The 19532-nt window shown below is 45.5% G+C and overlaps 1 pseudogene; it reads right to left on the minus strand.

The window, feature by feature from the left end:
• Positions 1–17164: 17164 nt before the first annotated feature.
• Positions 17165–18631, minus strand: LOC129204843 (uncharacterized; annotated as a pseudogene).
• Between the last annotated feature and the right edge of the window lie 901 nt (positions 18632–19532).

The raw sequence follows: 19532 nt of genomic DNA on the forward strand, positions 1-19532 counted from the left end.
GGATCTATATTATACTATGGGGTGAGATTTGTACAACCTGTCTTGATGTCTTGTTCTGAAAAGTATTTCTTGGTGTACAAATAAATAAATAAAAAATATAAGTATGTAAATATATTTCTCTCTCATAGGAAGAGTGCTTAATTCTAACCATTTTTGGTAAGTGTTCTAATTAGTAATTGTTGCGGGATATAATGTGAGTGCAGAGAAAGGAACGAATAAAGGGATCTGGTGGAAGAAAGGCCTGTATTTCATGAAAAAAAAGGCTAATTTGCTTATGCTTTAAAAGGTCTCTACAAGACATATAAATAAATAGATTTGAAGGGTTTGAGACTAGTTAGCTTAAGTGGCTTCAAGATAGTTCTAGCTTCTGCTAAACTCTTTTTTTTTTTCAGATCTCTGAATCTCCTGAGGAGGTTTATGGAGAGCCTGGAATCAAATGGGAGGTGTGGACTCCATCACCCGGGAGGGGCTGGTTCCATGTCTCTGCTGACCAAGTTTCAACATCTTTCATTACAATCCATTTTCAGATTGGCTCATTGTAAACTGTGTAGTGCACTGTGTCTCTGAACAAGAGAAAACACAAATTAGACCAGTATCCACTTTTCTAAATCAGCTACAGGAGAAAACACGTGCTAAGATAATACATCCAAAAATATACAAAAGTTAGGAGATTAAAGCTATAAAGTTATTGCCATCAGGTCCGATACCTTCACAAAAAGGTTCTAAATGAAAATGTGAATAGGAGAGACAAGACCATAGATTTAAATAAAACTTCTGCAATATAATTTTCTTCCAATTCACAACTTCTATTGTGGTTCAAGAGCACTTTTAAAAATTCTTGTAATGTCAAATCCAAAGAGCATTATTAGCTAGGAACTCAGATAAACCTGTACGCTAGTCAAATCCCAGTGCAAAAGAAAGGCTTTTATAAACTGTTATCTTTGATATACTAGCATCTTTAATGAAGGTGAATGTTTGTTTTTATTTGGGTTTGTTTTCTTCCTGTGGTATATACACTGAAATTGTGTTTTCTGTCTTGTTTGGTTTATTTTTGCCTCCAGAATTACAGTATTGTGACTAGATGGAAAAGAAACAACAATATTTGTCTCAGAATGACCTAGGCATAGGTGTTTTATTAACTGGAACTTCAGATAAATAATTTACGATTTTTTCTTGTTCCCTTCATATTCAGCTATACAGCAGATGTTTTAAATTAAACCCAAAATATAAAAATGGTTTGCTTTATATGGGTCCCTATAGATATTAATGGGCATAGATTTGAATTACGGATTTTATTTTACATGCTACTTATTTGAGGCAAGCATTTTAAATAACTTGTGAATAGTGAACAAATTCATGCAGCAAGTTATATTGAGAAATCAGAAAACCTTTGCATTATTTCATCAATATTTTCATTGTGAAAACATTCTTTTTATTTGACAGTGTATTATATTTTCAACTTTAAACCTTATGATGACAGATCACAGAAAGACTTATCTCTTATTGCTTCAATAAAAAAAATAATTAAACATTTAAAGGACCTATCCGGTAATTGAAAATTGTCTGGTAATTGAATGTGGTAAGGCATGAGATTTTCTGTTTCAGTAACTGCTTAAACATGTTTTTTCTTTTTTTTTTTTTTTAATTTCTCTCCTTAGAAGTGAAAGAGATTTGTACTGTACTGTCCTAGAGTAGACCTTTTCCCAGCTTACTGAACTGTACTACAAAATAATTCAGTTTAGAAGGTAAGTTTGTACCTGAATTCTTATTGCTTTTATTCACAGGTTCATCCCAAAGTGACTCTGTCACCATCCTCCTCTGAACAAAAAACCCCCACTTTTTATAGTGTTTATAACAATAAAAGAAACCAAAACCCTGGATCAGGCAACCCAGCACTGAACTGAACTCTGATTTATAAAGATAACATTTTGAACTGTCTTTAGCAGATTCTTGTGTGATTGTTCATTACTTATATTGAAACACAATGGGGTAGTAAAGAAAACATCTTTAAAATGTAAAATGTATTGTATTAAAAAAATAAAAAAACACAAAAGAGGGGGAAAAATTCCCTGTTTCCTAAAGATGCAAAAAAAGTTCCTTGTTTTTCTATAGAATCCCTATTAACGTCTTCCAGTAAAGAAATTTTAAACCTCTGCTATAGATAGATGCTAAAATAATGACTGAAAAAAGACTGCAACTTTATTTGGCAAGCTTCATTCACTTAAATATAATAACTGAAATTGTCATATAATTCTAAAAAGAGATGCATGTGATGAAGTCTTTAAAAAGTCTAACTTTTCCCAATATCCAGTATCATTTTAACATAACTGAATATAATTTTATCATCATAAAAAAGGGTTTGCTTTGGTGATGTTAGTCTGAGGAATGGAAGTCTACTACACCTGAGGTTCTGACTGCTCAGATCTTCAGATCTGGATGCAGAGAAATTTGGGTAAGGAAAGTCTTTCCATCTGCTGGTGCCAAAGAGCTAAGTAAGAGAGAACTATGGTTTTGAAAGTAGAAGAAAAGTATTAATCAGTTCTCACTTAAATTAGATAGTCTAAATTATTATCTACTTGTCTTCTACAGCCTAAATACCTGTAATATCCATTCAGATTTACAGATAAAACAGTAGAGAATGACCAAGGAATTTATTATGATTTTATTTTAAAACAGAAGGTGAAAACATGAAATTTTATTTATTTCCTCTACATACACACACTAGTTTAGAACTTATGGTCCCTTTTTCAGAAGATAATCACCACAAGACGTTCAAGACATTGTAATTATAAAAAAAATGATCAGCATTTAAAAATCTATCAATAGTTGTTTTCAAAGATCAAAAAATTAATATAATTGACAAAAAAATCAGAATAGGCAACAGCACTCAAAAAGTATAAATTGCATAATTAATGAGAATTTTTTTGACAAAGTGAGTTCATGCTATATGTTATTTTAATTCTGAATGCAGCAGATATTATTCATAGTTCCCACAGGATTTTGTTAATAAGATGTAAAAGCTAGTGCTTATAGCTCCTCATCTTTTATACCTTTGTTCCGATCCGGGAAGGCCTGGGCCGGGAAGATTAGTTGTTATACCCAGAGCAAGATTAAGACACAAACGAGGTCATATGCCACTAACTGGAGGACTTTACTGAACAAAGTATTTATCATTTATCAAGAAGGTAGCGATAGGAAAGGGAAAGAGAGAATAGAAAAGGAGGAAATTTAGCAAGCGGTCAGGATAGAGTTGCGAAAGATAGTCACCACCATGGATCCAGCGGCGTCCCGTTGGTCCGTAGTCTTCGTGTATTCCGGTGGTGAAAGTTCCCCTCACCATTTGACCGAGCAGTCTTTTATAGGGTACGCGGGGAGGTTGTTCCCTAGATGACGGCACGTACTGCATACCTACGCACGTTCTCGACAGGTTGGGGTGGTCGCCCCTGCCTGGGCATACCCCCACCACACCCCCGTAGCAACGTGATTGTGCTTTCACCCCTGTTGGTCTGCCCACGGCAACTCGGCTCGGCCAATCCGGCGGGGAGTGTTGGTCTGGTCATGGCAACTGGGCTCGGCCAATCCAGTGGGGAGTCTCGCGAAGAGCTTACCAGGGTTGCGAACAAGCTTTGAGACAGTTCACTCAAGACGTGATCCCTCACATCCACATCCACCCCGTGGCTCAAAGGTTGTCACCTCTTCGCCCATGGTGGTGACAGGAAAAGTAAAGAAGATAGTGAGATGTGGAAAAGAAAGCGTAGTCTATACAATTTTCACAGTTGAAGGTTCGGGCTTAAGTCGATATATCGCGTGGATGTCTCTAACATCATCGTGAGGCGAAGCGGCTCTAAATTGCATACTGGAAACAGTGCACTGAATCAACTGTATAAAACACAGAATGAAACGGGAGGAACAATAGCAATGCAACACCACATAACATATAGAAGAGAATACATTTGACCCATGGAGCACCTGGAAGCCAAGAGAAGGGATCAAATTCCCAACCCTTCCAGGTCTGGACAGGGACGTGAGCTAGTTTTCATATCCCCACAGTAATCTTCCTAACAACTTGGCCATTATCGTCAATTCTTAAACAGCAATTTGAATCATTTAGTTTACCACAGACCCCCCCCCTTCTTCAGCCAGCAGGTAATCGAGAACCATGTAGTGTTGGAATATCACTGTTCGCATTTGTGTAGCCTGATCTGCCAATAGATCAAGAGCATGGGCCGTCTCATTAGTAATAATTTCTAGGACGGCTTCTAGCTAGATGATGCAGTTTAAATTATAGAAGGGCTTTTGAGCACCGCTGACCCATTTGTTGGGATTCCAGGTGGCAGGTCCATAATGTTGGATTATACAGCGAGGGAGCCAATCATCCTTACCCCAGGTTTGACTACTTCCACCTGTTATTGAGGTATCAATGGACTGCCGATACCATTTGAGGTCATCATGCACCTCAGCACCCGATTCATTACCTTCATCCTCTGGGAGCAGAAAGAACAAGGGGCAGATTGCCCCCACATAACACACCCCAGTCCAATTTGCCGGTAACAGTTTATAAGCAGATTGGCCACACACCCAATAATGTCCCTTCAGAGCACAATGCCCGTTGGCAAAGGGGCTTCGTGAGTTTGACCCTTTTGGATTGCCTTGTGCCCACGGACTCGGGGGGGTTACGGGGGAGTTATTCGAAGTACAATTAATACAGTAATAGGCTCCTGCCAAACTATTATATGAACAGAAACAATTCATTAACCCTCCCCAGTGGGACCCCAAACTCCCACCTGGGGACCAGAATCCCTCCTGATACCAAATACCACCTGTTTCATTTCGCCATCTCCAGTCCATCTTCCCAGTGGAAGTACTACCATAGCTGTAAGTCAATTTACAGTTAGATCGTCCTAGGTAGTTTCCAGTATTGATGTTGTTGGAGGCTATACAATATTCTCCACAAGTCAGGTATCATATTGGCCAGGGCGGTGATGTACTGTCTTCCCAATTGGTATCATTTTTAATTTCACTGTAGTTGCTCACCAGCCATTCAGGGGAAATGGGGATAGCAGTCCATGGCCAACTTTCTAAAACTAACGGTCCACCACAAACCCAACACTTAGTAAGATTAAAAGCGTTAGCTACTTGTTGGCCTAAAGCAACAAATTCATTTTGCCATAACAAGTTTGGGGAGGAGGGAGTGCAGAAGCTTCCCCCGATATTAAAGATGGTGATAATGGCCAGCCAAAACATTATTTGCGATAGGACACTACACATCCTATAAAGATTAACAAAACTGTAACTACCAGTACTATACAAAGAATCAGGATTAACATCTGTCTCTTCTCCAGGGAAGATCTTAACTTGGCTCCGCGGGCTCCACCTGTAAAAGGAAAAGAAACGGTACTCGGTTCTAAAAGAACCGGAAGCAAATCAATGTTAGAAAGAAGGAACAATCCATCTCGTATTAATTTTATATTCTTTCCCAGGGGCATCCTTTGCCTTCCAGGTGTATTTGTTCAGCGGAATTTCGAGTACCAGTGGTACGGTCCCAATGGTAGGTAATTTCACCATCACTGGTTGGCCTGGGAAGTGGGAGGGATTCTGGGGGTGCTCAGGGCTGTTGAGGTTCGGGATCAGGTTTGGGGCATTTGGACAGAATGCTGTGATCATGGGGCATCCATTTACCCCCCACCGGTTGTCCACATGAGCAACCGCGTCCCACAATTGCTCCAACCACCCTGATTCATGGGGTTTGAGGAAGCGTTTGAGGAGACCCTTTGTTCTTTCCACTATTCCATTTGCTTGTGGGTAATAGGGCATGTGGAAAACCCATATAATTCCCTCTCTTGTAGCCCAGTCCTGTACCACCTTGGCTGTAAAATGGGACCATTATCTGACTGGATCGACTGTGGTTTAGGAACGAAGCTAAACCACATCTTCAGGGCCTTCACTGTGTTCTTGCCCGTGGCTCGTGCAAATGCTTCAGCTTGAACCAGTCCTGATATTATCTCTACTCCCACCAGGACATAGTACTTACCCTCCGATCTCCGAAAAGGGCTGATATAATCTACCTGCCAGGCTTCCCAGAGCCCCTTCCCTTGCCTCAAATGTAGGGGGGCTTCTACAAGCAGGTGTCCGTCTAAACGATTGCAGCATTGCTCACAGGCAGAAATGCAGGTGAGACAGTTTTTGCAGGTAATCAGCCAGCCCCTAGCCTGAGCTTCTCGACAAAGATCTTTGGCTCCAGTGAGTCTCCTTTTGAGATGTAACCATTCTAACAGCCTCTCCCAATCTTCCGATCTAGAATCACTTTGTAGGGGAGTGAGCCTGGCTAACTCATCTGCCCTACTGTTCCATCGGCTGACCGGTGTTTCACCCTCTTGGTGGGAAGCTACCCATGCCACCACAAAATTTCCCTGTTTCGCAATGGTTAATATATCTTGCCATTTCTCCTTTGGCCATGCCGGTACTCGATTAACCTCCCATCCATTCTGCTCCCAAAATGGGAGCCATTCAGTGTACCCTTTAAAGACAGCGAAAGAGTCAGTGTAGGTATAGACAGGAGAAGCAGATTGTGCCTCATGTTGGAAAACACTCCATACCGCTACTAGTTCTCCTACTTGAGCGCTGCCTTCCCCATCGGTGATTATTTTCTGTTTGTTTTTTATTTGCAAGGCAACAGCTCGATATCTCCATGTTTTGCCTTCTCTTTTGGCGGAGGCATCGGTAAACCAAACATTGTGTAATCGTTCTGAAAATGGGGGGGCAACTTGCACTACAGGGGAGATTGTACCATTTTCGGGTTCTGAGGCAGCTTCCTCCTGAATAGCCAAGGTCTTAGTCACACCCTCTGAGACCTCGAAAATATTGCAGTAATGCTCTATCTGAGCATACCATTTCCGCACCGAGGCTTTTTGTGCCACTCCATCAGCAGGTGGTGTGCCAGCCAGCACCGGTTTTATCACCTTAAAAGGACCTCTAAGCACTATTGGTTGTTTATGTATGGTACGTTCAGCTTCCCGCAAAGCTAAACTAACTATGAATAAGCCCTTTTCCCAGGTAGAATACCTTTTCTTGGCATCCTTGAAGCTTCGAGAGTAGAACCCGATAGGTCAAGTGGGTCCTTTGGGGCCCTTTTGCCAAAGATGTATCGGTAAACCTGATTGGGCAAATCCCCATTAAATTTGGACCGGGTCGGAGGGGTGAACTGGGCCAAGGGCTTGGTGGTTAGTAGCTTCAAACACTAGCAACTGCAGGGCCTGCTCGTGGAGTGGGGTCCAGTCCCATGACACTCCCTTTTGTAACAGGTCATATAAAGGTCTTGCAATGATGGAAAAATCGGGAATATATTTTCTCCAAAACACAAGCAATCCCAGTGCATGTTGTAACTCTTTCTTTGTTTCGGGCATTCTTATCTGATCTAGTGTGAAGAGAGTATCTCGAGGAATTCATGTCATCCCTCCATTCCACCAGATTCCTAAGAGTTTTACTTCATTTGATGGTGCTTGAACTTTCTTGAGTGGGACTTTTAACCCCAAGCCTTCTAGATGTGAAATGATTTTGTCTTGCATTGCTTGAACTCTATCTGCTCGACTTCCTCCTATAAGGATGTCATCAATATACTGGTAAATTTTTACCTCTTCCTCTAAAAGAATCAATTCTAATTCTCGTGCCAAAGCGTGGTGAGCCAAAGTAGGGGAATGCTTGTACCCCTGAGGGAGCCAGGTAAAGATGAACTGCTGCCCTTCCCAAGTGAATGCAAAGCACTCCTGATCCTCAGGTTGCCGGGGAACCACAAAAAACATGTCTTTAACATCAATGGTTGCCATGATAGGGTGAGCTTGTTCCTGGATGGAAGCTGTAAGTTCAGCAATGTTTGGCACAGCAGCTGTTAACAGGCCTGAGTTAGCATTAAGCTTTCGATAGTCTACGGTAAGTCTCCATTTCCCATTTGGCTTGCAAACAGGCCATACTAGGGAGTTAAAAGGAGAGTGGGTTGGCACCACAATTCCCTGTTCTTTTAATTCCTCCAATACCGGGGTTATACCTTCCCATGCCCTTAAGTGTAACAGATAGGGTTTAACATCCGTGAGGGAGGGAGCAGAGGCGCCACATGTAACAACCGTTTGTCTGTAGATGGGGTGCCAAACATCCAGTTCCTTCCCTTATCAATCCACACCTTGCCTTTCAGAACGTCGAGTCCTAAAAGGTTAAGGGGGAATGAGCCCACAACCATCATTACCGGAGTGACCTTATCTTCCCCAGTATCCTGGTTCTGGCAAGGACAGAGTTAATTTCACAAGGAGCCAGGACAGCTGAGCCAAGCTGGCCAGGGGCTATTCCATGCCATGTGACATCATGCTCACCATAAAAGGGGGCCAGTCGGGCAGGGGTGGGTTCAGCATGGCTCTGGGATGGGCTAGGCATCCCACTGGTCCTGGGATCAGTAAATTGTTCTCTGTTATCACCCATTGTGAATATCTGTTATCAGTACTGTTGTTGATTGTTTCCCTCTCCCTTGCTGTCCCAGTAAACTGCCCTTATCCCAACCCTCATGGCTTTGCCGTTGTTTTTCCATTCTCCTCCCTATCCTGCCAGGGAAGGGGTGAGTGGTGCGTGGCGCTCAGCTGCCAGCTGGGGCTGAACCACGTCAGTCCTTTTTGGTGCCCAACATGGGGCTCAAAGGGTTGTGATAACGACAAGTCTGACCCAAGCATGTTAAAACAAAATCGTTATAAGCATTTATAATGTTATTGAAACAGTCGCTGGTCATAATGATGTTCTGTTTGGTCACATGGCTCTGGTTTGTAAACCTGTGTTTACTCTATGTAATCCCTGCGGCGCTGTTTATCACCTCTGGGAGAGGGGTTCGTGTTCTCATATTGTTGTATTGCGTGATATTGACTTATGATAAGATATCATCGACGGTCATGAGTCTGAACTGGTACTTGTACGTAGCATTTCTGTCATGCCCGTACCTCAGTCAGTATCTTTCAGAATTGATTAATAATTGCACCTGTCACCGAAATCCGGGAATAAACCTCGTAACACCAATGTAGTGTTAAAAGGCAGGCATTCTTTACTGCAGCGCTGGATGCACGGGGGATAGCTCCACCCAAGGTGCATGCCAGGTGATCACCAACACACAGGTTGTTTAGGATCAAAACATACATATTCATCGTTTTTCTCAGAAAGGGCAGTCCTATGATAATCATTTCTTAGAATGCATTTCCATATTCCCTCCCTGTCACGCATGCTCAGTGATTTGAGTCGGTGGTCCTCAGGGGTCTCTGGTGGTCGTCAGTGGTCTCGCACCCATGTCCGCTGGGTGACCCTCTTCTTGCAGGCATGCGCAGTATCCTTGTTGTAGGTGAACCTGTCCATAGCAACTTACTTCATAAGATTAGTATCTCCAAACCTATTGTTCAGTTTGGTAGGGACTGTACATGGAACATAGCAGCATTGTACCTTGCCATGGTCAGTTAGCTTCATTACCTATTACCTTGGTTACAAACTAATTATCTCAACCTGATTCTATAGTTTTTGTTTCACGGCCCCTATCCCACGGTTACATTTCCCCCCTTTGGAAGTTTTTAAATAATATCTTTTCAATACTTCCACTCATATTTTCCTATCTTAGGCACATTACAGATGTTCTTAAACTTGTAACCATAGCATCTGTGCCCCAGTGTGTCTGCTCATGTTTCTCTTTTGCAAGTTCTAACATAACTTATGGAGTTACTATTACCTGATTTTCTGGTGTTACCCACCATCCTTCCATATTCTGAGATGCTTTTAAGTGCTCTGCCAATTGTTCATCTAGTTTGCTGTATCTTGCTTTTAAATTTGGAATTTTCATCTGTTTTACTGGTACTAGTGCAAGGAGACCTTGTCCTGCAGCCTCCTTTGCAGCTTTATCTGCCAGTCGATTACCATCTGACCAAACTGATGAGCCTTGCAATGCATTACAGCCACTTCTTTCAGTTTCTGCACATCTTGTAGGAGTTGAAGAACTTCCTCCTTATGCCTTATCGGTGATCCTTGGGCTGATAACAGTGCTCTTTCTTTCCAGGTGGCTCCATGAGCATGGATCACACCAAATGCATATTTGGAATCCATCCATATGTTTACCCTTTTCCCTTCTGCCATCTGTAAAGCCTGCTTTAACACCACCAATTCTGCTTTCTGCACTGATGTATTTGCAGGTAGTGTCCCTGACTCCAATACCTTGTCGGTGGCAACAACAGCATATCCGGCCATTTGCCTTCCTTCTTGCACGAAACTGCTTCCGTCTGTAAACAGTTCCAGATCAGGATCCTTCAAAGTTTTGTCCGTCAGGTCTGGCCTGCTGGAATAAACTTGTTCAATGGTTAGCAGGCAATCGTGTTCCAATTCCTCGGTAGGATTTTCTGTTGACAGGAACATTGCTGGATTTACAATTGCTGTGGTTTTTAATTCCACATCATCTTGTTCCAATAGGACAACCTGGTATATCAACATTCTGCTGGGGGATAGCCAGTGACCCCCTTTTTGTTCTAAGACAGTTATTACCATATGCGATACATATACCACTATCTTTTGGCCCATAGTCAATTTTCAAGCGCCCTGAATCAGCAGCACCATTGCTGCCACGGCACGCAAACATCCCAGCCACCCTTTACTCACGGTGTCAAGTTGTTTGGAGAAGTACCCCACCGGTTGCTTCCAAGATCCCAGCCGTTGCGCCAGCACTCCAAGGGCCAGATGTTGCCTTTCATGCACAAACAGCTCAAAAGGTTTGGTTAGATCAGGTAAACCCAGTGCAGGGACCATCATTAATGCCTTTTTGAGTTCTTTAAATCATTTGTGGCACTCAGGTGTCCAAATCAAGTATTGGTCTTTGGATTCCTTCAGGGCTTCATATAGGGGTTTCACATACAATCCATAATTTAGAATCCAGAGTCGACACCACCCAATTATTCCCAGAAAGCCTCTCAGTTCCTTTGGACTGTTAGGTTCGGGGATCTGACAAATGGCTTCTTTTCTTTTGCTTCCCAATTGTCTCTGTCCTTGAGATATCTCAAATCCCAAATAAATCACTGCTTCTTTCCCCATCTGGGCCTTGTTTCTAGAAACTCTATATCCTCCTTGGCCCAGGAAATTCAATAAACTGATGGTCATTTCAAAACATGTTTCTTTGCTTTCTGCTGCTATCAGGATGTCATCCACATACTGTAATAATATACCTTCTCCTTGATTCTGTTTCTTCCACATTTCTAACTCTTTTGCCAATTGATTTCCAAATATTGTGGGGCTATTCTTAAATCCTTGCGGAAGTACAGTCCATGTTAGTTGTGTGAACTTTCCCATTCAAAAGCAAATATGCTTTGACTTTTTGTATCCAAAGGTATGCAAAAGAAGGCATCCTTTAAATCCAGTACAGTAAATCATTTATGTTCCTCCTTTAAAGATGTCAGTAAAGTGTATGGATTGGCCACTACTGGGTGTATATCTTGAACTATTTGATTTACGGCCCTCAGATCCTGAACCATCACCATGTCTGCTGGGTGACCCTCTTCTTGCAGGCATGCGCAGTATCCTTGTTGTAGGTGCACCTGTCCATATTAATCTTATGAAGTAAATTGCTGTCTCCAAACCTATTGTTCAGTTTGGTAGGGACTGTACATGGAACATAGCAGCATTGTACCTTGCCATGGTCAGTTAGCTTCATTACCTATTACCTTGGTTACAAACTAATTATCTCAACCTGATTCTATAGTTTCTGTTTCATGGCCCCTATCCATGGTTACACACCCAATCTATGGGGAAGGCGGGGGGATACCTTCTCCCACTCTTTCACCTCCCCTTTTCCCTTTTGGTTAGTTACAACAATTTCTGAGAATTTTGAATACCCTTGGAATGTTCAGGCCAGTATATTCCTATTGCTAGGTCTCCTGAATGTTTTCCAAGTCCTGTTCAGGGTTAGCAAAAATTGTTTCAATACCACCTAGGGATCTTCCCCAAGGCTGAATAGTCAGGGCTGGTATGGCATGTGGGAGAGTATGGGCAGGTATCTAGAGACCTTCTCACCCGCAACGGTTTGGAGCTTCGCTCCTGAACAACTGCAAGACCCTGATAAAATGGTAGAACATGTGAAAGAAAAATGCTGTGGGGATTCTAAGGAAACACAACTTACTGCGCTGTGCTGGGCCCTGGCCACAATCTATCAAACACTGCTTGACAGTAGACAGCACCATCCAGAGGGAGAGAGTGGACCCACAGGCCCTGCAGCTGCCCAAGCCCCCGCAACAGGCACTGTAGCCGAGCTAAAAGATCAACCCATACCAGTATCAGTCGCCCCTATACACAAAAAGAAATACACAAGGAAATCGGTTCGCTTAGTGAAAGACGATGATGAACCGGGACCATCACGAGAACAAGAAGAAGAGCCAGAACCAGAAGTGATCACCTGATCCCTGTCCCTGAGTGAGCTGCGAGACATGCGGAAAGACTTCAGCCGCCTTCCAGGGGAGCACATTATTACCTGGCTGCTCCGCTGCTGTGATAATGGGGCCAGTAGCCCGGAACTGGAGGGCAGGGAGGCCAAGCAGCTAGGATCCCTGTCTAAGGAAGGGGGCATTGACAAGGCAATCAGGAAGAAGGCACAGGCCCTCAGCCTCTGGAGGCGACTCCTGTCAAGTGTGAGGGAAAGGTATCCTTTCAGCGAAGATGTTGTATGTCGGCCAGGCAAGTGGACCACTATGGAGAGAGGTATCCAATATCTGAGGGAATTAGCTGTGCGGGAGATGGTTTATTATGATCCGGACAATGCACAGCTGCCCACAGACCCCGATGAAGTCCAATATACCCGACCCATGTGGCAAAAATTTGTACGAAGTGCACCATCATCGTACACCAACTCAGTGGCAGTCATCGACTGGAAAAGTGAAGAGGCGCCCACAGTGGATGAAGTGGCTGGCTGACTCCAGCAATATGAAGAGAGCCTTTCTTCCTCCCTCGTCTCGGCTATGCAGAAACTGTCCCAGGATGTCCGGCAATTCAAAGAGGATATATCTTACTCCCCACCTGCACAGACGCGTATTGCAGCTGTTAGGAGTAAGCGTTTTTCTGCTCCAGAGAGGGGATATAGAGCATACACACCACGAGATATCCTGTGGTTTTATCTGCGTCACCATGGAGAAGACATGAGGAAATGGGATGGGAAGCCTACCTCAACCCTGCGGGCACGAGTACATGAGCTACAAGGCAAGACAGCTGTAAAAAGGGACTCTTCCAGAAAGAATGCCGCTCCAGTTTCCACCGGGCAGCCCCCCAGACCATGTGAAAGGCCCGATCGCACTTTTGATCCTCTTGAAGGGACTTCTAAGTCCTTTTTGCAAGAGGTGAGTAGTGACTATGATGAGCAGGATTAGAGGGGCCCTGCCTCCAGCCAGGTGGAGGAAAGGGACAATAGGGTTTATTGGACTGTGTGGATCCGATGGCCTGGCACATCGGACCCACAAGAGTACAAAGCCCTAGTGGACACTGGTGCACAGTGTACCCTAATGCCATTGAGCTATGAAGGGGTGGAACCGATATCTATTTCTGGTGTGACGGGGGGATCCCAACAGTTGACTCTGTTGGAGGCTGAAGTCTAACTGGGAATGAGTGGCAAAAGCACTCCATTGTGACTGGGCCAGAGGCTCTGTGCATCCTGGGCATAGACTACCTCCGGAAAGGGTATTTCAAAGATCCAAAAGGCTACCGGTGGGCTTTTGGAATAGCCGCCTTGGAAGTGGAGGAAATTGAACCATTGTCTACTTTGCCCGGTCTCTCGGAGGACCCTTCTGTTGTAGGGTTGCTGAGGGTTGAAGAGCAACAGGTGCCGATTGCTACCACAACTGTGCACCGGCGGCAATACCGCACCAACAGAGACTCCCTGGTTCCCATCCACGAGCTAATTCGTCAACTGGAGGGTCAGGGAGTGATCAGCAGAACCCGCTCACCCTTTAACAGTCCCATATGGCCAGTGCGGAAGTCCAATGGAGAGTGGAGGCTGACGGTAGACTATCGTGGCCTGAATGAAGTCACACCGCCGATGAGTGCTGCTGTGCCAGACATGCTGGAGCTTCAATATGAACTGGAGTCAAAGGCAGCCATGTGGTACACCACAATTGATATAGCTAATGTATTTTTCTCGATCCCTTTGGCAGCAGAGTGCAGGCCACAGTTTGCCTTCACTTGGAGGGGCGTCCAGCACACCTGGAATCGACTGCCCCGGGGTGGAAACACAGCCCCACCATTTGCCATGGACTGATCCAGACTGCACTAGAAAAGGGTGAAGCCCCGGAGCACCTGCAATACATTGATGACATCATTGTATGGGGCAACTCAGCAGAGGAAGTTTCTGAGAAAGGGAAGAAAATAATCTAAATCCTGCTGCAGGCTGGCTTTGCCATAAAACGAAGTAAGGTGAAGGGGCCTGCGCAGGAAATCCAGTTTTTAGGAATAAGGTGGCATGATGGGCGGCATCAGATCCCTATGGATATTATCAACAAAATAGCAGCCATGTCTCCACCAACCAACAAAAAGGAGACACAGGCCTTCTTAGGTGTTGTGGGTTTCTGGAGAATGCACATTCCGAATTATAGTCTGATAGTAAGCCCTCTCTACCACATAACCTGGAAGAAGAATGATTTTAAATGGGGCCCTGAGCAACGACAAGCTTTTGAACAAATTAAACAAGAAATAGTTCATGCTGTAGCTCTTGGGCCAGTCCGGGCAGGACCAGATGTAAAAAATGTGCTGTACACTGCAACCGGGGAGAATGGCCCTACCTGGAGTCTCTGGCAGAAAGCACCAGGGAAGACTCAAGGCTGACCCCTGTGGTTTTGGAGTCAGGGATACAGAGGATCCGAGGCCCGCTACACTCCAACGGAAAAGGAGATATTGGCAGCCTATGAAGGGGTTCGAGCTGCTTCAGAGGTGATTGGCACTGAAGCACAGCTCCTCTTGGCACCCCGACTGCCAGTGCTGGGCTGGATGTTCAAAGAGAGGGCTCCTTCTACACATCATGCCACTGATGCTACGTGGAGTAAATGGGTTGCACTGATTACACAGCAGGCTCGAATAGGAAGCCCCAATCGCCCAGGAATTTTTGAAGTGATCATGGACTGGCCAGAAGGCAAAGATTTTGGAATGTCACCAGAGGAGGAGGTGACAAGTGCTGAAGAAGCCCCACCGTATAATAAACTAACAGAAGATGAGAAACCATATGCCCTCTTCACTGATGGGTCCTGTCGCATCGTGGGAAAGCATCGAAGGTGGAAGGCCGCTGTATGGAGTCCTACACGGCGAGTTGCAGAAGCTGCTGAAGGAGAAGGTGAATCGAGCCAGTTTGCAGAGGTGAAAGCCATCCAGCTGGCTTTAGATATTGCTGAAAGAGAAAAGTGGCCAACGCTGTACCTCTATACTGACTCATGGATGGTGGCCAATGCCCTGTGGGGGTGGTTACAGCAGTGGAAGCGAAACAACTGGCAACACAGAGTCAAACCCATCTGGGCTGCCCCACTGTGGCAAGATATTGCTGCCCAGCTAGAGAAGCTAGTTGTAAAGGTACGTCATGTAGATGCCCACGCACCCAAGAGTCGGGCCACAGAGGAACATCAGAACAACCAGCAGGTGGATCAGGCTGCCAAGATTGAAGTGGCTCAGGTGGATTTGGACTGGCAGCGTAAGGGTGAATTATTTATAGCTCGGTGGGCCCATGACACCTCAGGCCATCAAGGAAGAGATGCGACATATAGATGGGCCCGTGATCGAAGGGTGGACTTGAGCATGGACGCCATCTCACAGGTCATCCATCAATGTGAAACAGGAGCTGCAATCAAGCAAGCCAAGCGGGTAAAGCCTCTGTGGTATGGAGGCTGATGGTTGAAATATAAATATGGGGAAGCATGGCAGATCGACTACATCACGCTCCCACAAACCCGCCAAGGCAAGCGTTATGTTTTTACAATGGTGGAAGTAACCACTGGATGGCTGGAAACATATCCTGTGCCCCATGCCACTGCCCGGAACACCGTTCTGGGTCTTGAAAAGCAAGTCCTGTGGCGACATGGCACCCCAGAGAGAATTGAGTCAGACAACGGGACTCATTTTCGGAACAACCTCATAGACACCTGGGCCAAAGAGCATGGTATTGAGTGGGTGTATCACATCCCCTACCATGCACCAGCCTCTGGGAAAATTGAAAGGTACAATGGACTGCTAAAAACTACCCTGAGAGCAATGGGTGGTGGGACCCTCAAACACTGGGACACCCATTTAGCAAAGGCCACCTGGTTAGTTAACACTAGGGGATCTGCCAATCGAGCTGGCCCTGCCCAATCAAAATTTCCACGCCCAGTAGAAGGGGATAAAGTTCCTGTAGTGCGCATGAAAAATATGTTGGGTAAAACAGTTTGGGTTATCACCGCTTCAGGCAAAGGCAAGCCCATCTGTGGGATTGCTTTTGCTCAGGGACCACGGTGCACTTGGTGGGTGATGAGAAAGGATGGGGAAGTCCGTTGTGTACCTCAAGGGGATTTGGTTTTGGGTGAGAATAGCCAATGATTTAAACTGCATGATGTTAATAGCTATATACCATATCAATGGTATGACCATAAGAATCACCCAAAACTAATGAAGGATGGACTTTGAAACTGAACAAAGTGCCATGATGATGGAACTAGAACTGACTTCAACTGGTGCCCAGGAACTTCATCAAAAATCACATCTTTGACATCCATACTGCGAGCATGGACCATACCAGATGCCTTTGTTTTTCCATTCTCCTCCCCATCCCACCGGGGGAGCGGTGACCGAGCAGTGCATGGTGCTCAGCTGCCGGGTGGGGCTGAACCATGTCACCCAGGCAATCACAAACTTATGGTAGCCAATGTTTGCGTTTGGACATCACCGAAAGCATTTGCAATGAACATCCGTCGCCTAGACAAAGTTATGCTGCTTTGTACTGTGTCCTCCATTTTGATGGCCCAAATTTGGGCTCCAGTGTCTACCAGGAACATTATTGGAATTAACTTAGGCTCCACAAAACAAGTAATTAATAGATCACCCCTGTGGTTTCCAGTGAGCCGTCTAATACATATCCACCCTTTGCTCCCCCACTCACTACAAGGGGGCAAAGGAGTTAGTTTCCTGTTGGCCCAGGGGAGATGGTCAGCCCCAGCACAGGGGCACTAGGAGTGGGGCTCTCCTCCTTACTCGGTGGGTTTTCAGGCCATCCTAGTACTAATTTTTCCAGTTTGTCCATGGGTAACCCACTCATAAGGTCTTGGGGAATGCCCTTTCGCCACCCCATGGTCCACAGACCGTTACGTTTATGTCCTATATCCCTGCCACCCGGTGGTGTTATGAGGGATACCCTTTTACTGTTGGTTGGGTGTGGGGAAGGGTTCAGTTCTGTGTGTGTTAGATCCTTTGGGTCTGTTTTAGCAGATGGAATGGCCACAGGGCCGTACTTCTGCCGGTAGTTAATTCCTGAGCAACCTCTCCCCAGGTCCACGCTTTCCTTTCCTGCTGTCTACTATTGGGGGTCACTATTTCTTCTAACGCGGCAACGGCCCTTTTGCCCTGGGACATTGCCTGTATTTTTCCTTGCAGTTGGATGCCAACAGCTTTTAAGGAATCAGGGAGGCCCCTTATAAGGGGTGTCATTCATTCTGGATTGACTGGTATCATCACTGGGGACTCTTGTTTAGGTCTAAGTTCCCATTCATACATCATTTGCAGACATGCCGCCTTCTGCACGTTTTCTACTAATTGGTCGACCGTCCCTACGATAGCAAGGGGGTCCCCCCCTCCAAAGGGTTGAGTCCCCCAGCCCAATAGGCTGCTCTTTGGGTTAGAGACCAGGGCGCATGGTGGTTGCCAGTGGTCAAGAACACTCCCGGCCCCCAGTAGCCCTCGGCTTCCTTCTCACTTAACAGTATCTGGTGTCCCCCCCCCGCCCCAACAACGGCACTCTCCAAACGTATTCTGTCTCTGACTTCTTAGGGTTACGGCCAAAATCCTTTTCCAATTTAGCCAATTCAGTAGCAGAATATGGGACCTCCTTAGCAGTGATTTGAGGAAATTCATCCTCATATTTAAATTCCATCTTAACCAAGGGTCGCAAAAAACTGGTAGGGACATCTGATTTGTCCAACCTTAATTTTGCTTCCTCCAATTTGTTGTAAGGATATTCAGTCCTTTTCCCAGGAGGCCTAGGACAGTCCTTGCCCACAAGGAGTTGCTCTTTTAGAGCAGATTGCAAATGATAGGCCTGAGTTCTTTCTGCTTCCACTTGGTCCTTTAAACTCTTTACTTGCCCTTGCAAGGGCTGTATCATTTGGGATTCCACCGTGCGTTGTTGCTCTCTAGCTTCTACAGCTGCAACCAAACTAATGCCCAATACGGCACAAATAATCGCTTTTCCTTGTCCTGCTCTTAGTTTTGCATCTTTGCACGAGGCACTCATTCGGTCAACCACGCTCTGCAAATTATGCCAATTTCCCTGAGTCCAGTCCACCCTGGGCACAGAGGGTCGCACTTCATATTTCTCCAGAAAATCAAACAAAACTTCTCTTCCCGAAGGAATGGTTCTATTATCACTCATTTTGTTTAAAGCGGGGAAGTGGTCGTCTCAGGAAGGCAGCACGCAAGTCTCAAACAAAAAACACAAGCCCGCCCTGTAGCAGACCGCTACTGTATGCGGTTTGTCTCGACATTCCCATCGCACCACTATTTCTCCGCGTTGATGTCCTGCCTCGGAGGGCACTGCCCCCCCCGCGCTGTCTGCGGACGAGCGCCACCGTGCGCATGCGCGAGAGCCAGGGCGCAAAAAGGCTTCCCGAGGAGGCAGCACGTACCGCACGTGCTGCACAAACTGCACGTACGCAGCCGTGATCTGCGCGTGAGCATGGGACCCTATATAAAGGAGCGCACGTGCTCCAGTAGTCAGCGGGGCTTTTTCTCTTTCTTCCTCGTGCATCTTCCGGGACCTGCTTCGGCAAAACCTGCGGCGCTTGGACACCATAGAGGGAGCCAACGGAACATCACTGGACTCAGAGTGGTGGTAATTAGACTTGTCTTGGCACTCTTGCTTCAGGGCATCCTGTCCGTGATGCTAATTAAGTGTTCCGATCCGGGAAGGCCCGGGCCGGGAAGACTCGTTGTTAAACCCAGAGCAAGATTAAGACACAAACGAGGTCATATGCCGCTAACTGGAGGACTTTACTGAACAAAGTATTTATCATTTATCAAGAAGGTAGCGATAGGAAAGGGAAAGAGGGAATAGAAAAGGAGGAAATTTAGCAAGCAGTCAGGATAGAGTTGCGAAAGATAGTCACCACCATGGATCCAGCGGCGTCCCGTTGGTCCGTAGTCTTCGCGTATTCCGGCGGTGAAGGTTCCCCTCACCATTTGACCGAGCAGTCTTTTATAGGGTACGCGGGGAGGTTGTTCCCTAGATGACGGCACGTACTGCATACCTGCGCACGCTCTCGACAGGTTGGGGT

The sequence above is a fragment of the Grus americana genome, chromosome 1, assembly GCF_028858705.1.
Source record: "Grus americana isolate bGruAme1 chromosome 1, bGruAme1.mat, whole genome shotgun sequence".
Classification (NCBI taxonomy): domain Eukaryota; kingdom Metazoa; phylum Chordata; class Aves; order Gruiformes; family Gruidae; genus Grus; species Grus americana.